The sequence below is a fragment of the Passer domesticus genome, chromosome 9, assembly GCF_036417665.1.
Source record: "Passer domesticus isolate bPasDom1 chromosome 9, bPasDom1.hap1, whole genome shotgun sequence".
Classification (NCBI taxonomy): domain Eukaryota; kingdom Metazoa; phylum Chordata; class Aves; order Passeriformes; family Passeridae; genus Passer; species Passer domesticus.
In genome coordinates, this window is record NC_087482.1 from 9,030,677 (window position 1) to 9,053,024 (window position 22,348).

The window sequence follows — 22,348 nt, forward strand, 5'->3', positions numbered from 1 at the left end:
ATTGTGCACGACTCGCCATAGCTTTCCTAACTTCCTTGCAGTTTTATCCTCATCTATAGCTGCCTCCCACAACTTGTCCCCGAGCTTACGCCACTCTGTTAATTCATGCACTGTATGAGGATTTTGAAAAACTCCTTGTGCATACCCATAGGCTAACAACTGTGGGAGCTCTTTCTGCAAATCTATGCCCTTAACCTGACGCTTTTTTAAAAAGCAAGTAAATAAATCATATGCTGCTTGCCTTTCCATTTCCATTTTTGAGAACGTCAGCGCTGTTGCAGCCCTTCAAGGTTTCGGCAGCACGTATCGGCCGGGCTCTTCTATAAGGTCACCCAGGGCGCGGCACTTTTCGCTTTTTCAGCAGTGCTTATTCGCCGTCCTTGCTGCTGTAGGACCCGAACTCGTTCACTGATCCACCGTGGTTGCCATTACCGATATCACGTCCGGGGTCACCATTTGTGGTAATCGGCGGAAGAAATGCGGCACTCAATATGAGTGATCAGCAAATCTCAAAACTTTATTGATAGGCACATACATTTATATTGGTGTTAATGAGGCTAATACATATTGCAAAAAGCGAGCTCATTATTGGTTAGTTACTTATCAGCTAACTACGCCTACCTTATCATTCTTGAGGCTACTATGCTGCAGCTGTTTACATATTTTCTTCATGTTTCTAACTAACGATCCTCTCCCCCATCCTGATGTTGCACCAAGGGCACAGTGCCCTTGCCAGGTTTGGACACTGACTGCTGACTCCTATCCTCGTCTCCTTCTTGCTTAATTAACGGTATTATGTCAGTGTGACCTTTGTTAGCTAGCCAGCTGTTCACAAAATCCTCCACAACCTTCAGTGTTGCCTAGAGGGCAAGGCCAGGGGGCTCAGGGGCAGAGGAAGGGATGTGTTGGTCTCAGGAGGTGCTGGAAAGTGCTGGGCTGGTCCTGGGGTCCCTAGCGGAACTCGGGTTGGCTGGGATGGGACAGACGGAGAGAAAAAAAGGAATAAAGGAAGCTTGGGGAGGCCCATGGGGAGAGCAGGTGGCAGTGGGATCTACGGGGCAATAAGACGCTTCCTTGTCGACGGCTCTTCTGGGGTCCTCTTCACAGAACACTTGAGAGGGCTGTCCGGGCCGTTCCTGCTGCTGGAGGAGCTGCTCAGGCTCTCTGGGTGTGAGGTGCAGCCACCGTCTTTCAACTCCTGTCCCGAGGTGCTCCTGTGCAGAGAGGAGGTGGCTGAGGCCCCAGCTGCCAGTGGCACACAGGGACCCTCGTGCACAGCAGGGCCCAGAGCTGGCAAGGCTCCCCAGCACGGCTGGAGCTGCTGGCACAGCTGGGCCCAGCTGGACAGCTGCCCCTCAAGGCCCCGGCCAGCAGGGCACGGCTCTGGGCAGGGTCCCTGGCCAGGAGCGGGCCCCAGAGCACCTCTGCCTTTCAAGGGCAACCTCGGCCCTGCTCTTTCTCTTCCCCACCTCCCTCTGCCTCTGCCCCGTGCCCCTGGGGCTGCTCTTGGCCAGGCAGCCTCAGTGGGAGCCAGCACTGGCTGCAGCCCCAGCGGGGCCCCCAGGACAAGGCCCAGCAATTGAGAGGCCAGTGGAAGCACTGGGCAGCAGCAGAACCCTCAGCAGAGTTATTTGGACAATCATGGACTGGCCACAACCCCACTGCAGTCTCAATGGGAATGTTCCCTGACCACGTTAGACTTTCAAAAGAAGCTGTTGGAGGGGGAGAGCAACAAAACACTCACTGTTTTCTCTTCCCGATTCCAAATACCGGATTCCAAACAAGCACAACACGAAGACAAGCTCCAAACAAAACATAAATGCCAGTATTGCTAGCCAGTAGCCTGTTTCCTGATAGAAACCCCTTCCGAGGCCATCCTGGGCATTGGGAACAGGTGTTGTGGTGCCGGCTGCATCTGTGGGTGCGATGGGGACCGTGAGACCATGCTGTGCTGCACTGCTGAGCTGGCAGCACGGTGGATACGGGCAGGACGTTCTCTGTTTCCCCAGAGCTGGGGCCTGGAGGCACCTTGCCGGCCCTTGGCACAGGCTGTGCCAGCCAACAAAGCCCAGCAGGCCGGGAGGAGAGCCCGGGGGCAGCGCAGCTGCTTGGGCAGTGGCTGCTGCCAGGGACACGGGCCAAAGCCATCCCTGAGCAGCCACTGCCACCCCTGGCCCTCCCTGCCCCGTGACAGCTCCCCCAGCCCCAGGGGACAGGCTCAGGCCCTGTCAGGAGCCAGCGCAGCCCCTGCTCACTCGGGAGCCAGGGCTGGCTCTGGCCCTGGGCTGGCGGCAGGGCTCCCGCTCGGGGCTGCTCCTGTGCCTTGGGCCTCTGGGCACTCAGGGCCAGCTCCGCAGCAGCTGCAGCGCCAGGGACGTTGCTGCACCAGTCCCGTTTCCCCGGGGCTCTGAACCAGCTCCAGAGGCCTGGAAGCCGAGGCGCCTCCAGCTTTGGCTGCTGCCGGGCCGGGCAAGGGCAGGCCCTGGGGGAAGAGCTGCTGCCACACAGCCCCGGCCAGGGCTGAGCCCGGCACAGCAATTACCTGCTGTGGCTGTGCCCGTGTCTGGCATTGCCTTCCTTCCTGCAGCTAGGGCTGCCAATGAGCCACTGCTTCTCCCTGAGTGTTCCTCCTCCTGAACAGCCTTTTGTTCCATCACTTGAAAAAGGAAAAAAGGGACAACTGGATCAAATGGAAATATTCCCCACTGGGGAGGTGGCACCTTCAGGAGGCAATGCTTGTCTAAGTCACAGGTAAAGATCAAGAAAAAGCCCAGGTAATTGGGGCTGGGCCAGTGCACTCCCTTGTGCAAACAGCTGCACCTCCTGATCTTCTCAGAGACTGGGAAATGGCAGGTGATCTCAGGCCCACAGTACAGTTGGGGCACCCTATCAGCTAATGCCAAATTCCATCCTGCAGAGGCTGGGGAGGAATTGCAGCCAGGCCAGGCTGGGAAACAGCCCTGCAGGGTGTGAAAGCAGCAGCGGGGCAGCGAGGCTGCCATGGATCCCTTCCTGCTGCGCCGGGCACGGCGTGTCCAGATTTGCAGCCAAAGGCAAAGGCTGCTGAGTCCCAGGGGAAGCATGAGAGAAATGCACCTACCTTGTCCTCGGGGTGCTTCCTTCTGTGTTTGTCTCCAGAATTCATCTGAGTCATGAGACGTTTTGGCGGCAAATAATTGGGTCTTTCCTTTTGGAGGACCTTAAGAGAAAGTAGTTCCATTTCCCAGGAATGGATCCCACAAAAGCGGGACTCAGCCTGTGGGGTCAGCAGGGTCACACTACTCACCCATGCCATGGGAGCTGGGTTGGGGCCAAGCATCTGGCCCTGGGGCTTGAGAAGTCCTCCCTGCAGACACACCTGTAACTCAACAGCCACAGAAGCTTCTGCCATCTCTGCTGATCTGCACAGGCACCACTGAGCCGCAGCAGCGGTGAGGGGATCGTGCAGGGCGCGGGCACACACGTGCATGGTTCTGTGCTGGCACCTGCAGCGCTGCCTCCCTGGCCCAGCTTTGGGCTCTGAGCTGGCAGCTCTCCCAGGGGAAAGGCCTTGACCTACCCTCAGCATCTCCCAGAGCCTCAGTCCTGGATGTGGGGCCTTCACCGGCAGGTTCAGCTGCAAAGAAAGGCAGGACAGAAGAGCTCCTGTGGCACTGCAGGAGATCCTCAGGCTGCCCACAAGGCTCAGCCCCGGGGCACAGCCCTGGGCCCGGCCCCTTCCCTCTCTGCTCTTCTCTGTGACTGCACAGAGCACTCAGAAGGACACACTGGCACAGCACACGGGAGGAGGACTGAAAGCTAAATGCTCCTTCCTCCCACTGACAGTGATCCTGTGGGATCCCTCAGGGATGCAGAAGGGAGCAGGGAAAGATTCTCAGAATCCTTCAGCCCTTACATAATGTTAAGGGAAATGGTTTATAAATGAGCTTTGGTTGCATTGATCCTGATTATTCACTCAGGAAAGACAGAATGAAAACTTGCCTCCAGCATCCTCCAGGAACTTCAAACCATCCTTCATCAGGACTTCCTGAAAACCCATGTCACGACTCCAGTCTAGAAGGGAGCAGAGATCAGAACCATATCTGTGGCATGCTGGGAAGCCCTAATGAGACAGGGAAAAGGGCACTGCAAGGGGGTCGGGTAAGGCTATGGGACCCAGATGGGAATGGACATGGCCAAAGCTGCACAGGGGCCTGGGGAGCTCTGGGCTGGCTCTTCATCACTCTCCACACTCTTTACCTGCCCTCAGCAACATCCCTGGGAGGGGTGGCTGGAGTAGCCCAGTTTGAGGGCTCTCTCCCTCAAACTCACAGAAAATCCTCCCTAAAGCCCTGGGGGAAACTGCAGCAGGCAGTGCCACAGCTATGCCTCCCTCCTACACTCCCTCCTGCCCTCCTTCTGCTGGGACAGCTCCCAGATCCCAAGGGCAAACAGCCAGACCGTCTCAGGACACACTGGAGCCTTCCTCTCCTCCTCTGTCCTTTCCCCACCGTGGGCACCCCGTGCAGTCACTCCCAGGTTTCAGGACATGTCTCCCATGGAGGGACCCCAGCAGGACTGCTCAGGACCCGAGTGCCCTGAGCCTGCTCGGGATAATTCCCCTGGGCTGTGCCGCTCTAGTCCAGGCTGTGCCCGCACTGCCAAGCAGCAGAGAGGGCAGCTCAAGCCTCAGCAGGGCTCAGGCCCAGAGGCACGGCAATTACCTCCTGTGCCTGTGCCTGGCATGGCCTCCCTTCCTGCAGCCGAGGCTGGCACAGAACCACTGCTTCCTCTGGGGAGTGCTTCCATCTGCACAGGCTCTCCTTTGATTTCTGGAAAATGGAAAAGAGACAGCTGGATCAGATGAAAACATTCCTGACTGGGAATGGGAAAGGTGAGGCATCACTTGTGAAAGGAATGGATAAGGATCAGGAAAACACCCAGGATTTTGGGACAACCTAAGGCTGCTTCCTTCCTCAAACAGCCCCAACATCTGATCTGCCTGGACATCAGGAAATTGCAGGGGATCAGAGGGTGGGCATGGACTGTGGTGCAATTGGGGCTGTCTGTCAGCTGATGCCAAATGCCTTCCTGCAGAGGCTGGGCAGAAGCTGCAGCCAGGCCAGGCTGGGAAACAGCCCTGCAGGGCGTCAAAGCAGCAGCGGGGCAGCGAGGCTGCCATGGATCCCTTCCTGCTGTGCCAGGCACGGCGTGTCCAGATGTGCAGCCAAAGCCCCCAGCTGCTGAGTCCCAGGAGCAGCATGAGGGAAATGCACCCACCTTGTCTTCTCTGCAGACATTCCTTCAGCATTTGCCACATGATTTCTAATGGGTCCTGGAATTTCTTGCCTGCCATGTCTTTGGTCTCTCCTGTTGGAAGACCTTAAGAGAAAGTAGTTCCATTTCCCAGGAATGGACCCCACAAAAGCAGGGCTCAGCCTGAGGGGTCAGCAGGGACACACTACTCACCCCTGCCATGGGAGCTGGGCTTTTGTGCAGCATCCAAGGTAGGAGTTGGTGATGTCGTCCCTGCAGACACATCTGTAACACAACAGCCACAGAAGCTTCTGTCACCTGGTTCTTACCAGTCAGTCAAACATTACGCCTTGGTGGGACAGTGAGAACATACCTGCAGAATGCTCGGGGGGCTTCACAACATCAGAGCGCCACGGTAATGGAGAATCCTTCCCAGCCTCCCAGTCTGGAAGCAAACCAAGATGAGAACTGTTTCCATTGTGTGCCAGGGCTGGCTCTGGCCCTGGGCTGGCGGCAGGGCTCCCGCTCGGGGCTGCTCCTGTGCCTTGGGCCTCTGGGCACTCAGGGCCAGCTCCGCAGCAGCTGCAGCACGAGGGACGTTGCTGCACCAGTCCCGTTTCCCCGGGGCTCTGAACCAGCTCCAGAGGCCTGGAAGCCGAGGCGCCTCCAGCTTTGGCTGCTGCCGGGCCGGGCAAGGGCAGGCCCTGGGAGAAGAGCTGCTGCCACACAGCCCCGGCCAGGCCTGAGCCCGGCACAGCAATTACCTGCTGTGCCTGTGCCCGTGTCTGGCATTGCCTTCCTTCCTGCAGCAGGGGCTGGCACCGAAGATGGAGTGCTTCCTTCAAGAAATGCCACCTTCCACTGAAGCACTATGTCCATCTCTTGACAAAGGAAGGGAGACAGCTGCATCAGATGGGGCTGTTCCCCACTTGGGCGGTGGCATCAGAGGTAATATTTGTGAAATTTATGGAGCAGGAAAATGGCCAGATTCCAGTGGCATAATGAGAGCTCTTCCACCTCCAAACAGCCACCCTTTTCCTAATCTGCAGGGCTGGATATAGTGGGGGATCTCAGGGTGTGTTACAGTTTGGGCTGCCTGTCAGCTGATGCCAAATGCCTTCCGGCAGAGGCTGAGGAGAAGCTGCAGCCAAGGCCAGGCTGGGAAACAGCCCTGCAGGGCATGAAAGCAGCAGCGGGGCAGCGAGGCTGCCATGGATCCCTTCCCGCTGTGCCGGGCACGGCGTGTCCAGATGTGCAGCCAAAGCCCCCGGCTGCTGAGTCCCAGGGGAAGCATGAGAGAAATGCACCCACCTTCTCTTGTCTGCAGGGGTTCCTTCAGCTCTTGCCTAATCTGTTTGGATGGTTGCAGGGACATCTTATCTGTTCTATCTTGGACTTTCCCTGTTGGAGTACCTTAGAGAAAAATATTTACATTTCCCAGGAATGGATCCTACAAAAGCAAGGCTCAGCCTTTGAGGTCAGCAGGGACACACTACTCACCCCTGTGATGGGAGCTGGGCTTGCGTATAGCATCCAAGGTAGGAGCTGGAGAAGCTGGAGAAGTCCTCCCTGTAGACACATCTGTAACACAACAGCCACAGAAGCTTCTGTCACCTGCTTCCTGCCCGCTTGTCTACAATTCTTCCTTGGTGGCACACTGAGAACATACCTGCAGGAGGCTCCAAGGGCTTCAAAACTTTATTCATCCAAGCTGATGGAGAAGCCTTCCCAGCACCCTCATCTACAATGCAGCACAGATGAGAACACTTTCCAGTGTGTGCTGGGATACCCTTCTGCCACAGGGAACTGGGCACTGCAAGGGGGGTCGGGTAAGGCCGTGGGAGCCAGATGTGAATAGACATGGCCAAAGGTGCACAGGGGCCTGGGGAGCTCTGGGCTGGCTCCTGGTCTCACTCTCCACACTCTTTCCCTGCCCTCAGCAACATCCCTGGGAGGGGTGGCTGTAGCAGCACAGGGCCCTGGGGCTCTCTCCCTCAGACACAGAGGAAATCCTCCCTAAAGCACGGGGGAAAACTGCAGCAGGCAGTGACACAGCTATGCCTCCCTCCCTCCCTCTGTCCCTCATGCCCTCCTTCTGTGGGGAAACCCCCCAGATCCCAAGGGCAAACAGCCAGGCCCTCTCAGGACACACTGGAGCCTTGCTCTCCCCCTCTGTCCTTTCCCCACCGTGGGCACCCCGTGCAGTCACTCCCAGGTTTCAGGACATGTCTCCCATGGAGGGACCCCAGCAGGACTGCTCAGTACCCGAGTGCCCTGAGCCTGCTCGGGATAATTCCCCTGGGCTGTGCCGGTCCAATCCAGGCTGTGCCCGCACTGCCAAGCAGCAGAGAGGGCAACTCAAGCCTCAGCAGGGCTCAGGCCCAGAGGCACAGCAATTACCTCCTGTGCCTGTGCCTGGCATGGCCTCCCTTCCTGGAGCTGAGGCTGGCATGCAACCACTGCTTCCTCCGGGAAATGCTTCTTTCTCTGCAGGCTCTCCTTTGATTTCTGGAGAATGAAAAAGAGACAGCTGGATCAGATGGAAACATTCCTCACTGGGAATGGGGAAGGGGACAATTTCAGGAGGCATCACTTGTGAAAGCAATGGATAAGGATCAGAAAACACCCAGGATTTTGGGACAACCCAAGGCTGCTTCCTTCCCCAAACAGCCCCAACATCTGATCTGCCTGGACACCAGGAAATTGCAGGGGATCAGAGGGTGGGCATGGACTGTGGTGCAATTGGGGCTGCCTGTCAGCTGATGCCAAATGCCTTCCTGCAGAGGCTGGGCAGAAGCTGCAGCCAGGCCAGGCTGGGAATCAGCCCTGCAGGGCGTGAAAGCAGCAGCGGGGCAGCGAGGCTGCCATGGATCCCTTCCTGCTGTGCCGGGCACGGCGTGTCCAGATGTGCAGCCAAAGGCCCCGGCTGCTGAGTCCCAGGGGAAGCATGAGGGAAATGCACCCACCTTGTCTTCTCTGCAGACGTTCCTTCAGCATATGCCACATGATTTCTAATGGGTCCCGAAATTTCTTGCCTGCCATGTCTTTGGCATCTCCTGTTGTAGGACCTTAAGAGAAAGTAGTTCCATTTCCCAGGAATGGATCTCCCAAAAGCACGGCTCAGCCTTTGGGGTCAGCAGGGACACACTACTCACCCCTGCCATGGGAGCTGGGCTTTTGTGCACCATCCAAGGTAGGAGTTGGTGAGGTCGTCCCTGCAGACACGCATGTAACACAACAGCCACAGAAGCTTCTGTCACCTGGTCCTGACCAGTCAGTCAAACATTACGCCTTGTAGAGATAGTGAGAACATACCTGCAGAATGCTCGGAGGGCTTCAAAACTTCAGAGCGCCAGGCTAATCGAGAATCCTTCCCAGCCTCCCAGTCTGGAAGCAAACCAAGATGAGAACTGTTTCCATTGTGTGCCAGGGCTGGCTCTAGCCGTGGGCTGGCAGCAGGGCTCCCGCTCGGGGCTGCTCCTGTGCCTTGGGCCTCTGGGCACTCAGGGCCAGCTCCGCAGCAGCTGCAGCGCCAGGGACGTTGCTGCACCAGTCCCGTTTCCCCGGGGCTCTGAACCAGCTCCAGAGGCCTGGAAGCCCAGGCGCCTCCAGCTTTGGCTGCTGCCGGGCAAGGGCAGGCCCTGGGGGAAGAGCTGCTGCCACACAGCCCCGGCCAGGGCTGAGCCCGGCACAGCAATTACCTGCTGTGGCTGTGCCCGTGTCTGGCATTGCCTTCCTTCCTGCAGCAGGGGCTGGCACCGAAGATGGAGTGCTTCCTTCAAGAAATGCCACCTTCCACTGAAGCACTATGTCCATCTCTTGACAAAGGAAGGGAGACAGATACCTCAGATGGGGCTGTTTCCCACTTGGGCGGTGGCATCAGAGGTAATATTTGTGAAATTTATGGAGCAGGAAAATGTCCGGATAACAGTGGCATAATGAGAGCACTTCCACCTCCAAACAGCCACCCTTTTCCTAATCTGCAGGGTTGGATATTGTGGGGGATCTCAGGGTGTGTTGCAGTTTGGGCTGCCTGTCAGCTGATGCCAAATGCCTTCATACAGAGGCTGGGCAGAAGCTGCAGCCAGGCCAGGCTGGGAAACAGCCCTGCAGGGCGTGAAAGCAGCAGCGGGGCAGCGAGGCTGCCATGGATCCCTTCCTGCTGTGCCGGGCACGACGTGTCCAGATGTGCAGCCAAAGCTCCCGGCTGCTGAGTCCCAGGGGAAGCATGAGGGAAATGCACCCACCTTGTCCTCCCTGCCGCATTTCCTTCAGCTCTTGCTTCGTCTGTTTGGGTGGTTCCAGGGATATCTTGTCTCTTGTGTCTTGCATCTTCCCTGTCAGAGGAACTTAGAGAAAAATACTTCCATTTCCCAGGAATGGATCCCACAAATGCAGGGCTCAGCCTTTGAGGTCAGCAGGGTCACACTACTCACGCATGCCATGGGAGCTGGGTTGGGGCCAAGCATCCAGCCCTGGAGCTGGAGAAGTCCTCCCCGCAGACACACCTGTAACTCAACAGCCACAGAAGCTTCTGCCATCTCTGCTGATCTGCATGGGCACCACTGAGCCGCAGCAGCGGCAGTGAGGGGATCGTGCAGGGCGAGGGCACACACGTGCATGGTTCTGTGCTGGCACCTGCAGCGCTGCCTCCCTGGCCCAGCTTTGGGCTCTGAGCTGGCAGCTCTCCCAGGGGAAAGGCCTTGACCTACCCTCACCATCTCCCAGAGGCTCAGTCCTGGAATTGGGGCCTTCACCGGCAGGTTCAGCTGCAAAGAAAGGCAGGACAGAAGAGCTCCTGTGGCACTGCAGGAGATCCTCAGGCTGCCCACAAGGCTCAGCCCCGGGGCACAGCCCTGGGCCCGGCCCCTTCCCTCTCTGCTCTTCTCTGTGACTGCACAGAGCACACAGAAGGACACACTGGTATTGCACACGGGAGGAAGATTGAAAGCTAAATGCTCCTTCCTCCCACTGACAGTGATTCTGTGGGAGCCCTCAGGCCTCCAGAAGGGAGCAGGGCAAGGTTTCCAGATTCTTTCAACCTTAAGATTATGTTAAGGGAACTGGTTAATAAGTGAGCTTTTGTTGAATTGATCCTGATTATTTACTCAGGAAAGGCAGAGTGAAAACTTGCCTCCAGTATCCTCCAGGAACTTCAAACCATCCTTCATCAGGACTTCCTGAAAACCCATGTCATGATTCCAGTCTAGAAGGGAGCAGAGATCAGAACCATTTCCATGGTGTGCTGGGATCCCCTTCTGACTTAGGGAACTGGTCACTGCAGGGGTTGGGTAAGGCTGTGGGAGCCAGATGCGAATGGAGATGGCCAATGCTGCACAGGGGCCTGTGGAGCTCTGGACTGGCTCCTGGTCACTCTCCAACCTCTTTGCAGGCCCTTTGCAACATCTCCGGAGGGGTGGCTGGAGTAGCCCAGGGCCCGTGGGGTCTCTCTCCCTCCCACAGAGGAAACCCTCCCTAAAGCCCGGGGCAAAACCATCCCCAGCGCTTCCCAGGGAGCAGGGAGCGCTGTCCCGGGAAAGGGCAGCCAGGCTGCCGGCTCACCTGCTCGCCGCGCTTGCAGCGGAGCAGCCTGGGCAGCCCTGGCAGGCAGGGCCACGGCCAGGAGCAGCAGGAGTAGGAGGCGCAGAAGAAGGGCCATGGTGCCTTGTCCTCCGCCAGTCCCGCAACTCTTGCTGCCACTGCTGTCCCGACACCGCTGTCCCAACGTCAGCACCGCTGCTGCCACCGCCGCTGCTGCCGCAACAGTTGTGCTCAGGGACTGACTGCTGGCTCCTTGTGCTGCTGTGCAACCATGGGGCTCTGGCACCTCTGGCACCTCTGTGACATCAGGGCCTGCTGAGAGCTCAGCCTGCTGTGACCCCAGAGCCCTGCTGTGACCTCATGGCCTCAGCTCTACCCCCAGAGTGTGTGCCCGTCCGCATGAATAGACTGCCCTGATTGTCAATGGTTTGCTTCATCAAAGGGCCATTGCTCAGCAAAACCTTTCTTTTGCCTGCTGACATTGCTGGTCAGGCTGCGTCCCTCAAGATGCTCTTGATTGTTGCAGTTCAAATTTATTTTATTGATTTCATTTTAAGTGTTGTTTAAGGGCTCTGTTGTGCCCCCATTTTTTTCCTGAGTTGGTTCACCTGTGGGTTTTACTCTCCCTCCAAACTGTCCCTCGTGCCCTTCCCCACCCCTTGTTCCAGCTCTTTCCCTGCCTGCCAAGGCAACCCAGCCCCTTGGTTCCCAACCTTTGGGCCAATCCCTGACTGCAACTCCCCTTTGGCATTCCCCTACTCCTGGGAGCCCCACTGGCCCTTGTGACCCATCCTCTCCACCCTCCTACCCGAATTGGCCCCAGACACTTGATGTAATCCCCTCACTCCTCTCCTGAGCATTCCCTATTTGTGGATGCATTGTTTGCATCCACCCCATGACTTGTATGTGTACAAAACCCCTTGGGCAGTACAGCTAGGGGCTTCTCATCCTGTTCTCTTCACCTGGACTAAGCTGTTCCTTGCGGAACCTGAAGACAGGGAGCCTCCTCCTTTCTCCTGTGCTTCGTTCCTGTCGTGGCTTGTGTCTGGCACTGGAGAGCAAGTGGCACTAAAGGCTCTGCCTCTGGTAAATGCCCATAGCGAGGCAGTTCCCGACTCCTGCCGTAGTGCCGGATTTCTAAGAGCTAGCCCAGGTTCCAGCACTCACTTCACTAATGTACCGAATGCCCCTTCTTCAGTGCCTGCTCTGGTGCTCTGCCATCTCACACAGCAGAGTGTGATTCACATAGTGCAGCCCAGAGTTAGGTTGTTGCAACATTGAAATGGGTGTGGTTGGCAGGATGGCTGGGCATAAATCACTACAGAACTAAAGCAAATGTGTGCACTGTCCCAGGCTGGACTTGAATAGACACAGGAATTGTGGAAAGATGAGGACAAGATAGCAGAGAACAATGGAAAAGCCAGCTGAAAAGGAGGACATGCTAAAGGAGTTATTTGTGCACATTTGGGGGTATATTTTTCTTGGGTGCAAAGCAAAATGAAAAGCTCCTAAATGCCCAAAAGATGAGAACTGTGTGTGGTAAATAGATATGATTCATGCTGACAAAATTGAAAGAGTAATAAATACTGATACAGTAATTAATATTTGGAAATAATAAAGCATTTAAAGGTGTAATGCCAAGCAAGAAAGGGAGAGGAGGGTCCCCGCCCCCCTCCCTACAGGTCTCCTGCAGATGTTCAGAAAAGAGAGAAGCAAGAGATAACTATGACTAAATTTAGTTGGAAGAGAGGAGAATTTGGTTGGACACCAGGCAAATGTTGATTATATGAGATTCACTGCTTTAATGTTAGAACACACTATTGGCTTATACTGTAGCAGCTTGGTGTGCATGTGTAATCCAAAAGGTGAACTACAGGATATCGAGGAAGAGGAGAGGCCTTCCTCAAAGAAGATCCCCAAAGAGTGGTGCAACTTACTTAAAGAATGGTGGAGCATGAGTGGTAAAGGTGATGATGAGGGCGGTGATACAAGTGTGTTGATTTGAAAATGGGAGGAGATGGTAATGACATACAGCATAAAAAGGGGAATGTTGGCTTGACAAGCTTGTACGTGAGGTGACGGGGGTCCAAAAGCCATGCACTCTGTACCCCATGCATACCCCGCGAGGTTATTTTTGCTTATACGCTATTACCAGGACGAAATTATTCGTTATTTACAGCAAACGATACTGTCAATATTTTAAGTGTATTCAATTATATTTATTAAGCTACATAATTCAAATTGCTGTTTTGTTTCATTTTGTTTGGTTGTTTTTTCGTTTTTTTTTTTTTTTTAATTGGAAAATTGGGCAAATATGACCTGTGGAATGTCCTCCACAGCAGAGTGTCAGACCTCTGGCTCTTTTTAAACAATTTTATCAAGGTGGAACTGTGGCAGCTTCAGCTGGTGCCTCTGGAGGACCTTGAACAAAGAACGCCTGAGCTTTTCTACCTTCCCAGGTGAAGTGTGATAGTCTGGGGTCTTCCTGCTGTGTCCAAGTGCCGGGCCACTGGCTGGCACCACAGGTCCCCAGATCCTCTGCTGAGGCATCCCTCTCCTACAGTCAAGTTTAGTCTGTCACATTTGGCTTTTCTCTCTGATCCACCACCAGGACCAAAGATCACACGGTCGTGAGGATGTAAAAATGCCTGTTCCTTCTGGAACATTGCTGTTGGTGACAGCCGTGCAGGCAGAGCGGGCAGCTGTAGGGATACTGACTCGTTTCCCTGGTGCCAGCCGTGCTGCATCCATCGAGCTGCTGGGTGTTGGTGCTCGCTGGGACGCGGCCCGGCCCGGCACCACGGGAGTTAGGAAGGGTCTTGAAGGAATCCCCACGCGTTAAAGCAGACGATTTAGCCGGGGATTTTAAGTTGTTTCTCAGTTAACCTTATAAAAGGCCAAAACAAGTCTCCTATGAATTCTGTCCCTGTCAAGTTCAGTTCTGCCCCGAAAGCCCCTCAGCATTCTCAGGGCAGTGGCAGGAGCCGGGTGCTGACCCGGAGCCCCGCTGGCCGGAGAGAGCACGGCCCAGAGCGAGCCCCTGCTGCCCGGGATGGACACAGGCCTGGGGGAGCCTGGCGGGCAACGCCAGGGCCCTGTCCAGGGATCCTGGGGCTCCTCTGGCATCTGTTCCGTCCCCTCGGGCGCTGAGCGGTGCCCGTCCCGCGGGGCTGTCTGTGCCCGGCCCCAAAAGAGGCAGGGCCGGGGCTGTGGCCCCTGGGCTGGCGGTGCCGCCTGCCCGGCGCTCAGCACCGCCCGTGCCGTGCCGGTGCAGCGTGACCCGGCGGGGCAGCTCCGCCTCGGCGCCTCGCCACCGCCATCCCGGCACGGCGGCTGGCCCTGGGCCGCGGCAGCCCCGAGCCACACGGGCCCGGGAGGGACTGCCGGAGGTCCCCGTCCCCTGCGTGCCTCAGCAGACACTCCAGCCCCACTGCGTGCAGCAGGAGGGACACAAAGCACCTGCATGCTTACGAGAGTCCACAGCCCTTTCTACATGTGAAATGAGACCCCAGAACCGTGACATGTGCCTCAGGAGAGATCCCAGCACCCTGCACACCTTGGGAGAGATCCCAAACCCTCTGCATGCCTCACACAGGATTCCAAATCCCTTGCATGATTTGAAGTGGACCCCAGTGCCCTCCATGCCTCAGAGGAAGCCTAAAATATCCCTGGGTGTGTCACAAGGGACCCCACTCCCTCGTGCACCTTAGGGGGACTCCAAAGCCCTCACGTGCCCTACAGGGAAGTCCAGGCCAGCTACGCCGAGTGTTTTGACCTGGAAATCAAGCCTGGTTGGACCTGGGTTGTTGTGTCTCTGGGGCTGCTCACCAGCCCTGTCGGACCCTGAGGCTACACAGCCCTTCCCTTCCCTTCCCTTCCCTTCCCTTCCCTTCCCTTCCCTTCCCTTCCCTTCCCTTCCCTTCCCTTCCCTTCCCTTCCCTTCCCTTCCCTTCCCTTCCCTTCCCTTCCCTTCCCTTCCCTTCCCTTCCCTTCCCTTCCCTTCCCTTCCCTTCCCTTCCCTTCCCTTCCCTTCCCTTCCCTTCCCTTCCCTTCCCTTCCCTTCCCTTCCCTTCCTTCTGGCCCTGGCTGAGAGCAGCAGACCCTGTGCAGCACCCTGCATTGGTGATGGCCCATCAATTAGGTCCTATCCAGTGTGTGTTAATTAGGGAGGAGCTTTGTTTTGCCTGCTGACATTGCTGGTCAGGCTGTGTCCCTGGAGATACTCTTGATGGCTTCCCTCTTTTCCTGGCCATGGCACTGGAGGAGGTCTGGGCAAGGATGATCCCACAGAAGGAAATGTCCCTCAGCCCAGGGACGCTCAGCATGGGCTGCCCCATCCCCTCGGGGCCCCACCGCTGGTCACAGTGAAGCGATCTGCAGAATAAATAGACTCCACTGTCACCCTGGTTTTTAATATTCTGTCCTGGATTAGGGTAAATCTGGGAGAAGACCTCCAAAGGGGGCCCCCCCAGAAAGCAACCCCACATGGCCCCTTCCCCCCAGCAAGTCGGGAAGGATTCCTTGGAGAGAAGTGGAAAGAACCTGTTTATTTGACAGGCAAAACACCCCCAGCACACAAAATGAACAATAGCAGATGACAATGCTTTCACCGATCTGAAAAGGATGACAAATTCAGAAAGTCTTTCCTGGCAGTGGTGGCTCTGCTGTCGCTCCCTCCGGCGCTGGGGATAGCTGCTGCAGCCACAGGATGCAAACTCTCAATGTTTCCCAGGTCCCAGTCCGGAGCAGGTGTGAGTGGTTCGAAAAAGGGAAAGGAAAAACAGTCCAGGGAAAAATCTGGACTGCTTAGCTAAACTGACTAACAAGCAGAAGCCAAAAAGCAAAAGCAAAGCGGGAGCACAGCAGAAGCAAGAGCAAAGCAAGCAACAGAAAGCAAAGCAAAAAGCAAAAGCTGCACTATGTACTGCGCCGTCTGTCTGTCCTGCCAGCCGTGGGGGAGCAGGCTGATAACAAACCAAAACAAACCTTGCTCTTCAGGGCCAGTCGTGAAGGCACAGTACGTAATATCCAGCATTAACAGAACACACGACTGGGGATGCAAGCATCATAACCTCACCCTAGGACAAGTTCTTCTAAGCCTTCTGATGTTTACATTCTTGTAACAAACTTTCTCACGCATTTTATGCAAATAACGTATTGTTATGCATTCTTTTCTGCAGGAGGAGAAATTTGATGGACTGTTGGTTTGCCCAGTGTCATTGGAGAGGTGGCACTTTCACCCTCCAATCCACTGTCACTTTTGGAAATCTGTAAATGTTGGAGTCAGAAATTCAACTGCCCTCTTTTTTACCTTGGAGAGATGCATGTCTGTGTTGTTTTATTTCATGTCCTATAGCGACACTCCACAACCTGATGTAGTTATGATGTGGGTATGCGTGTCAGGGCCTGGCACAGGCGAGATGGCTCTTGTGAAAACTTGTGCCCCGAGCCCTGGTCCGAGCCACATCTTTGTTCACAAACATGTTCCATATGCAATGCATGACACAATCTCTTCATGCACATTCAACCCCTGGCCCCACCTGTCCTCCCCTCACATGGCGATGAGATCCACGGCCTTCTGGGCATGCGTTGTTTCCTGTGGTGGTCACACTGGGGTCTTTGGTGGTCTCTGAGGCCGAAGGCTGTGGTCTTGCTCATGACTGAACTTTTGAGCTTTTCTCCTTTGTGCGTGAACTCTGGTCCCTTGGTGCTTATCTGAGTACGTCTGTTGGTTTGGATCAGCTTGGAGACAGAGGAGTTCCTTAGTCTAGGCTTCTTGCATTCCCTGGTCTTCTCCTGGTGTTATGAGTAAAAAAGTTATCGGTAGCTATGATATTTTATTAAAAATCCTTTCCTGGGATTTTTCCCCTCCTGAGGAGCTGAGGGCCTCAGGAAAGAAATGTAAACAATAACTATCTGCTGCAGTGGAATGCAACAGGTGCATCTTCCATTGGTCCATGTGGATTGTTTTCACTTAATGACCAATCACAGCCAACTGTGTTGAGCCTGTGAGCAGTCACAAGATTTTTGTTATGCATTCCATTCTATTCTTCTTCTTTGTAGCCTTCTGGTCATTTTTTCCTCTCTGTTGTTTTAGTATAGTTTTAATGTACTATTTTAATAGAATATATAATAAATCAGCCTTCTGAAATGGAGTCAAGCCTCGTGTCTCCACACCTGGGGTGTTCTCCCCAACAAATTATCCATTTTTTTTAAGGCTGCAAAGTTAAACAGGTTGGGCCAGTTGCTGAGAGTTGAAATGTTGACTATTTGTTGTTGCTAGCTTCATGTAGCAATCACCTCTTGTTAATAGTTTTTCTTCAATTACCTGTTAATGGTTAGAAATCAAGTACAATTGTCCCCCTGCTGCTTCCCAGGAGCCTGCAGGTAGCAGGGGGAGGTGACATCAGAGCTAGTATGCAGATGAGAATGCATTTCACCAAATTTTGCAATTTTCCAGGAAAAAAAAAAACCTAAAAAGAAGAAGCCAACATGGAATTATGAAACTTAAGGAATGTCTAAAGGTGAGGAACTTAATCCAGTATCTGCTAAGATCCTTTTTACTCCTCACCCTAACCTGAAAGAATGTCAGCTAGAAAGAGGACCTGGAATGTTAGACCAAAAAAGTGGAATTCCCACTACTCCCTCGAGGATGGAAGCCCCAGCTCTGCCTGCATACCAGCGGACACAGCTGCATCATCCTCCTCCTCCGTGCCACTCCTGGGAGCAACGGGGGTGCGGGCGACCTGTCGTTTCCCACAACCTGAGCTGAATGTTTTTAATAAAGGCATTAAAAAGGAGAAAGATCTCCTGCCCTGTTTATGACACTGGTATTGTCCTTCATAGCAAGAAGCTTCAGAAATTTGCATTTTCCTATGCCCTTTGTACCTTGGCAGAGGTTTCTTAAGTAAAAGGTTAAAATTCAACACATAATTCTACAATTTAAAATTTAAATGCTTAGTCCATATATTGCTAACTTAATTGAACCCCCCAAAACCTCCATTTCAACAGCAGCCCCTGCCTGGCTTCTGCCTGCCCACACCGTGGGCATCCACGGCTCCTCCTGGGCATGGAGCTCAGTCAGTGCTGGTGCTGGGTGGGCTTTGCTGCTGCTGCCACCTGGACACTGGGGTGACCGCTTGTCCTAGGTTACAGTATAAACATGTATTCTTTTCCCATCCTCAAGAGCTGCTGAAACCTGGAGGGGCATTGTTTCTTCCTTATCATCCTGTTAATCAACAAGATCACCGCTCTGTCTCCACCTACCAAGGAGAAGAAAACACAAGTTTTCCTAGGTGCCGTAGGCTTTTGGAGAATTCACATTCCCGAGGACAGGCAGATTGTGAGCCCTCTCTACCTTGTCACCCACAAGAAGAACGATTTCCACTGGTGTCCTGAACAGCAACAAGTCCTTGCCCAGATTAAGCAGGCAATCGCTCATGCGGTAGCCCTTGGCCCAGTCAGGATGGGACCAGAGGTGAAGAATGTGCTCTACTCTGCAGCTGGGAACCATGGTTTGTCCTGGAGTCTTTGGCAGAGGTGCCTGGTGAGACTCAAGGCTGACCACTAGGATTCTGGAGATGGAGCTATGAAGGCTCTGAAGTAAACTACATTCCCAGAGAGAAGGAAATCTTGGCTGCCTACGAAGGAGTTCAAGCTGCCTCAGAAGTAACTGGCACCAAAACGCAGCTGCTTCTGGCACCCCAGCTACCAGTGCTGGGCTGGATGTTTAAAGGAAATGGTCCTTCCACACATCACGCCACCGACACCACATGGAGCAAATGGATTGCCCTCATCACGCAGCGCACCCAGATTGGAAATGCGAATGGCCCTGGCATTCTGGAAATTCTATCATACCGGCCTGAAGGGGAGACTTTTGGATTGTCTTCTGAAGAAGAAGAGGAGCAAGTGGCACGTGCCAAGGAAGCCCCACCATATAGTGAGCTACCGGAGCCTGACAGACAATATGCCCTCTTCTCTAATGGTTCCTGCTGAATTATAGGCACTAACCGGAAATGGAAAGCTGCAGCGTGGAACCCCACAGGACAAGTTGCACAAGCTACTGAGAGACAAGCTGGATCAAGTCAGTTTGCAGAGCTTAAAGCTGTCCAGCTGGCTTTGGCTATTGCCAAACGAGAGAAGTGGCCGAGGCTCTATCTCTACACCGATTCATGGATGGCAGCTAATGCTCTGTGGGGATGGCTGCATTGCTGGAAAAAGGCCAACTGGCAGCGCAGAGGGAAACCCATCTGGGCCACCAAGATTTGGCAGGACATTGCCACCCGAGTAGAGAGGCTGACCGTGAGATTCGACATGTGGATGTGCATGTACCCGAGAGTCGGGCTAATGAAGAGCATCACAACAACAAACAGGTGGACCAAGCTGCCAAGGTGAAAGTATCACAGGTGGATCTAGTCTGGCAGCACAAGGGAGAATCATTCCTAGCTCTCTCGTTGGGCCCACGGTGCCTCTGGTCGTCAGGGGAGAGATGCAACATAGCGATGGGCCCGTGACCGAGGGGTGGGCCTTGCTATGGACAACATCTCACAGGTCATCCACAACTGCGAGAGCTGCGCTGCAATCAAACAGGCCAAGCGGGTGAAGCCTCTGTGGTACGGTGGGCGATGGTTGAAGTACAGGTATGGGGAAGCCTGGCAAACTGACCTCATCACGCTTCCCCAAACCCGCCAAGGCAAGCGCTACATGCTGACCATGGTAGAACCTACCACAGAGTGGTTGGAAACCTACCCTGTGCCTCATGCTACTGCCTGGAACAGCATCTTGGGCCTGGAAAAGCAAATCCTGTGGAGACAAGGCACCCCTGAGAGAATTAGGTCAGACAATGGAATTCATTTCAAGAAAAGGCTTATCAACCCCTGGGCCAGAGAAGATGGTATTGAAAGGACATATCATATTCCTTATCATGCACGAGCTGCCGGGAAAGTTGAACCATGCAAAGGAATACTTAAGACTATCCTGAAGGCACTTGGTGGAGGAACCTTCAGGAACTGGGAACTGAACTTAGCAAAAGCCATCTGGATGGTCAACACCTGAGGACCTATCAATCCTGGTGCTGCCCAGTCTGAACCCCTGCACACAGGGGATGGAGACAAAGTTCCTGTGATACACATGAAAGGTATTTTAGGAAAGACTGTTTGGATTAATCCCACTGCAAGCAGGGCCAAACCCATCTGTGCGATTTTTTTGCTCAAGGACCTGGTTGCACTGGCTGGGTAATGCAGAAGGACAAGGAAAGCCGTTGTGTACCACAAGAAAATCTAACCTAATTTTAAGCGACAATTGTGTGTAAAGTTTCATTTTATATTATACATATATATATATATATATATATATATATATATATATATATATATAGTAAGAGGATATTAGTTTGGGTATAGATGGTAATAGAATAGGGGGTGGATTATGTCCTAGGTTACAATATAAAAATGTGTTCTAATCCCATCCTGAAGAGCTGCTGAAACCAGGAGGGGCATTGTTTCTTCCTTATCTCCTGTTAATGGGCCCATCAATGTCTTGCAACATGACTCAAAGATAACTCCCTCCCAGAGCCATTTCTGTTTAATGGCTAATCAAGGACCCACAGCATGAGGCAGAATGATATCAGCCCACTGTGAGATGCTCTGCCCATGGGGGAGGAGCTAAGCATCCCCAGCTGGATATAATCTTGGTTTTGGGACACAACAAGCAGTCTTTCCACTGGATTCCCAGAGGAACCGCCGCCCTTACCCACTGCTTTTCCAGAGGATGAGAGCTACCAGATGGTTTCTACAGGATCACCACTTCCACAAGGCCATTTCAGCTGGACTGCTACCACCACCCCAACTAGCAGGGTGTCAGGCTGTATTCTGACCCTGTCAGTGGTTTTTCTTTTGTATTATTGCATGTGTTTTGAGGGTTTTTTTCCCCTTTTCCAAAAAATTTGTATTTCTGACTTGGAGTCACTCACTGGTTTTGCTTTCAAACCAGAACACAGATCCATCTCTTTATTTGAACAGAGGAAGGGGCCATTGCCTACCCCGCAAGCGGGGGTGGTGGGGTGGTGGGGTGGGGTGTCACCTTCAGTGTTGCTTAGTGGGCAAGGCCAGGGGGCTCAGGGGCAGAGGAAGGGATGTGTTGGTCTCAGGAGGGGCTGGAGGGTGCTGGGCTGGTCCTGGGGTCTCTAGAGGAACTCGGGTTGGCTGGGAAGGGACAGATGGAGAGAAAAAAAGGGATGAAGGCAGCTTGGGGAGGCCCATGGGGAGAGCAGGTGGCAGTGGGATCTACAGGGTAAAAGGAGGTTCCCTCGTAGTTAGTTGTTCTGGGGTCCTCTTCACAGAAGACTTGAGAGGGCTGTCCAGACCGTTCCTGCTGCTGGAGGAGCTGCTCACGCTGTCTGGGTGTGAGGTGCAGCCACCGTCTTCCAACTGCTGTCCCGAGGTGCTCCTGTGGAGAGAGGAGGTGGCTGAGGCCCCAGCTGCCAGTGGCACACAGGGACCCTCGTGCACAGCAGGGCCCAGAGCTGGCAAGGCTCCCCAGCACGGCTGGAGCTGCTGGCACAGCTGGGCCCAGCTGGACAGCTGCCCCTCAAGGCCCTGGCCAGCAGGGCATGGCTCTGGGCAGGGTCCCTGGCCAGGAGCGGGCCCCACAGCGCCTCTGCCTTTCAAGGGCAACCTCGGCCTTGCTCTTTCTCTTCCCCACCTCCCTCTGCCTCTGCCCCGTGCCCCTGGGGCTGCTCTTGGCCACACTTGCTAATCCGTGATTGTTCTGTCAGCAAAGGGACATGGAGAAGTTGCCTCCAGCATGCAGCATGATCTTCACACAGTGACGGACCAGGACTTCCAGTCAATCCATCTCTCGATCCCAGTGTCCATGGGAACACAGTTCAGAAGCGTCTCCATGCCGTGCTGGCTTGCCCACGTGCTTTAGGGAAGTGGGCATTGCAAGGAGCTCCTTCCTCAGTGGGAGCAGGCACGGCCTCAGCTGCAGCCCCGGTGCCGCCTGTGGCGCAGGGAGCGGCTGTGGCTGTCCCTGTGCTCGGCTGCAGCACAGGGCCAGGCCGGAGCGGGGCCCTTGTTATGCCTCCGCCGCTGCTCGGCAGCGCCGCCGGAGCCCGGGGCCGCGGCCCTTCCCCGCCGGGGCCGGGACCTGCCCGACAAGGGCGCGGCGGCTCCAGAGGCCCCGCCCGACCCCCAAGGATGGGCTCCGCCCGCCCGCCGGCCGCAAGGCTTGGCAGGAAGCTTTCTGCCCACTTTGCACAGCCTCCACCCAGAGTGGCCCTTTGCTGCGCTGAGGAGACTTAAAAACCCCGCTGCACATCTCATGAGGGATCCCTGCACACCTTAGTAGAGACCATCAAGACTCCTTTGTGCCTCCTGAGGGATCCCTGCACCCCTCAGCAGAGACCCCAAAATATCCCTGTGTGCCTCACAGGGAATCCGTGCACACCAGTGCAGAGACCCCAGGACAGCCTCGTGTGCCTCACAAAAGAGCCCAGCCTCCTGCCCACCTTAGGAAGGACTCAGCTCCTCTCCAGTCCTTGATGGCAAGCACTAAAGCGCCACGTTAATCA

General features: G+C 54.7%; 4 long non-coding RNA genes across 4 annotated transcripts; all 4 read right to left on the bottom strand.

Annotated features, from left to right (window-relative positions):
* Nucleotides 1-501: 501 nt before the first annotated feature.
* LOC135307125 (uncharacterized) lies at nucleotides 502-3,386 on the bottom strand. Its single transcript, XR_010367853.1, has 5 exons — nucleotides 3,287-3,386; nucleotides 3,101-3,199; nucleotides 2,543-2,656; nucleotides 1,745-1,915; nucleotides 502-1,214 (listed from the first exon to the last, which is right to left on the bottom strand). It is a non-coding gene; the product is annotated as an uncharacterized LOC135307125 (long non-coding RNA).
* A 1,879-nt stretch (nucleotides 3,387-5,265) lies between these two features.
* On the bottom strand, nucleotides 5,266-5,683 carry LOC135307462 (uncharacterized). Its single transcript, XR_010368181.1, has 3 exons — nucleotides 5,609-5,683; nucleotides 5,449-5,520; nucleotides 5,266-5,361 (listed from the first exon to the last, which is right to left on the bottom strand). It is a non-coding gene; the product is annotated as an uncharacterized LOC135307462 (long non-coding RNA).
* A 2,518-nt stretch (nucleotides 5,684-8,201) lies between these two features.
* LOC135307345 (uncharacterized) lies at nucleotides 8,202-9,050 on the bottom strand. The gene is made up of 4 exons (XR_010368048.1): nucleotides 8,937-9,050; nucleotides 8,551-8,622; nucleotides 8,391-8,450; nucleotides 8,202-8,303 (listed from the first exon to the last, which is right to left on the bottom strand). It is a non-coding gene; the product is annotated as an uncharacterized LOC135307345 (long non-coding RNA).
* Nucleotides 9,051-9,482: 432 nt separating this feature from the next.
* LOC135307354 (uncharacterized) lies at nucleotides 9,483-10,009 on the bottom strand. The gene is made up of 3 exons (XR_010368058.1): nucleotides 9,948-10,009; nucleotides 9,672-9,743; nucleotides 9,483-9,584 (listed from the first exon to the last, which is right to left on the bottom strand). It is a non-coding gene; the product is annotated as an uncharacterized LOC135307354 (long non-coding RNA).
* Nucleotides 10,010-22,348: the final 12,339 nt, after the last annotated feature.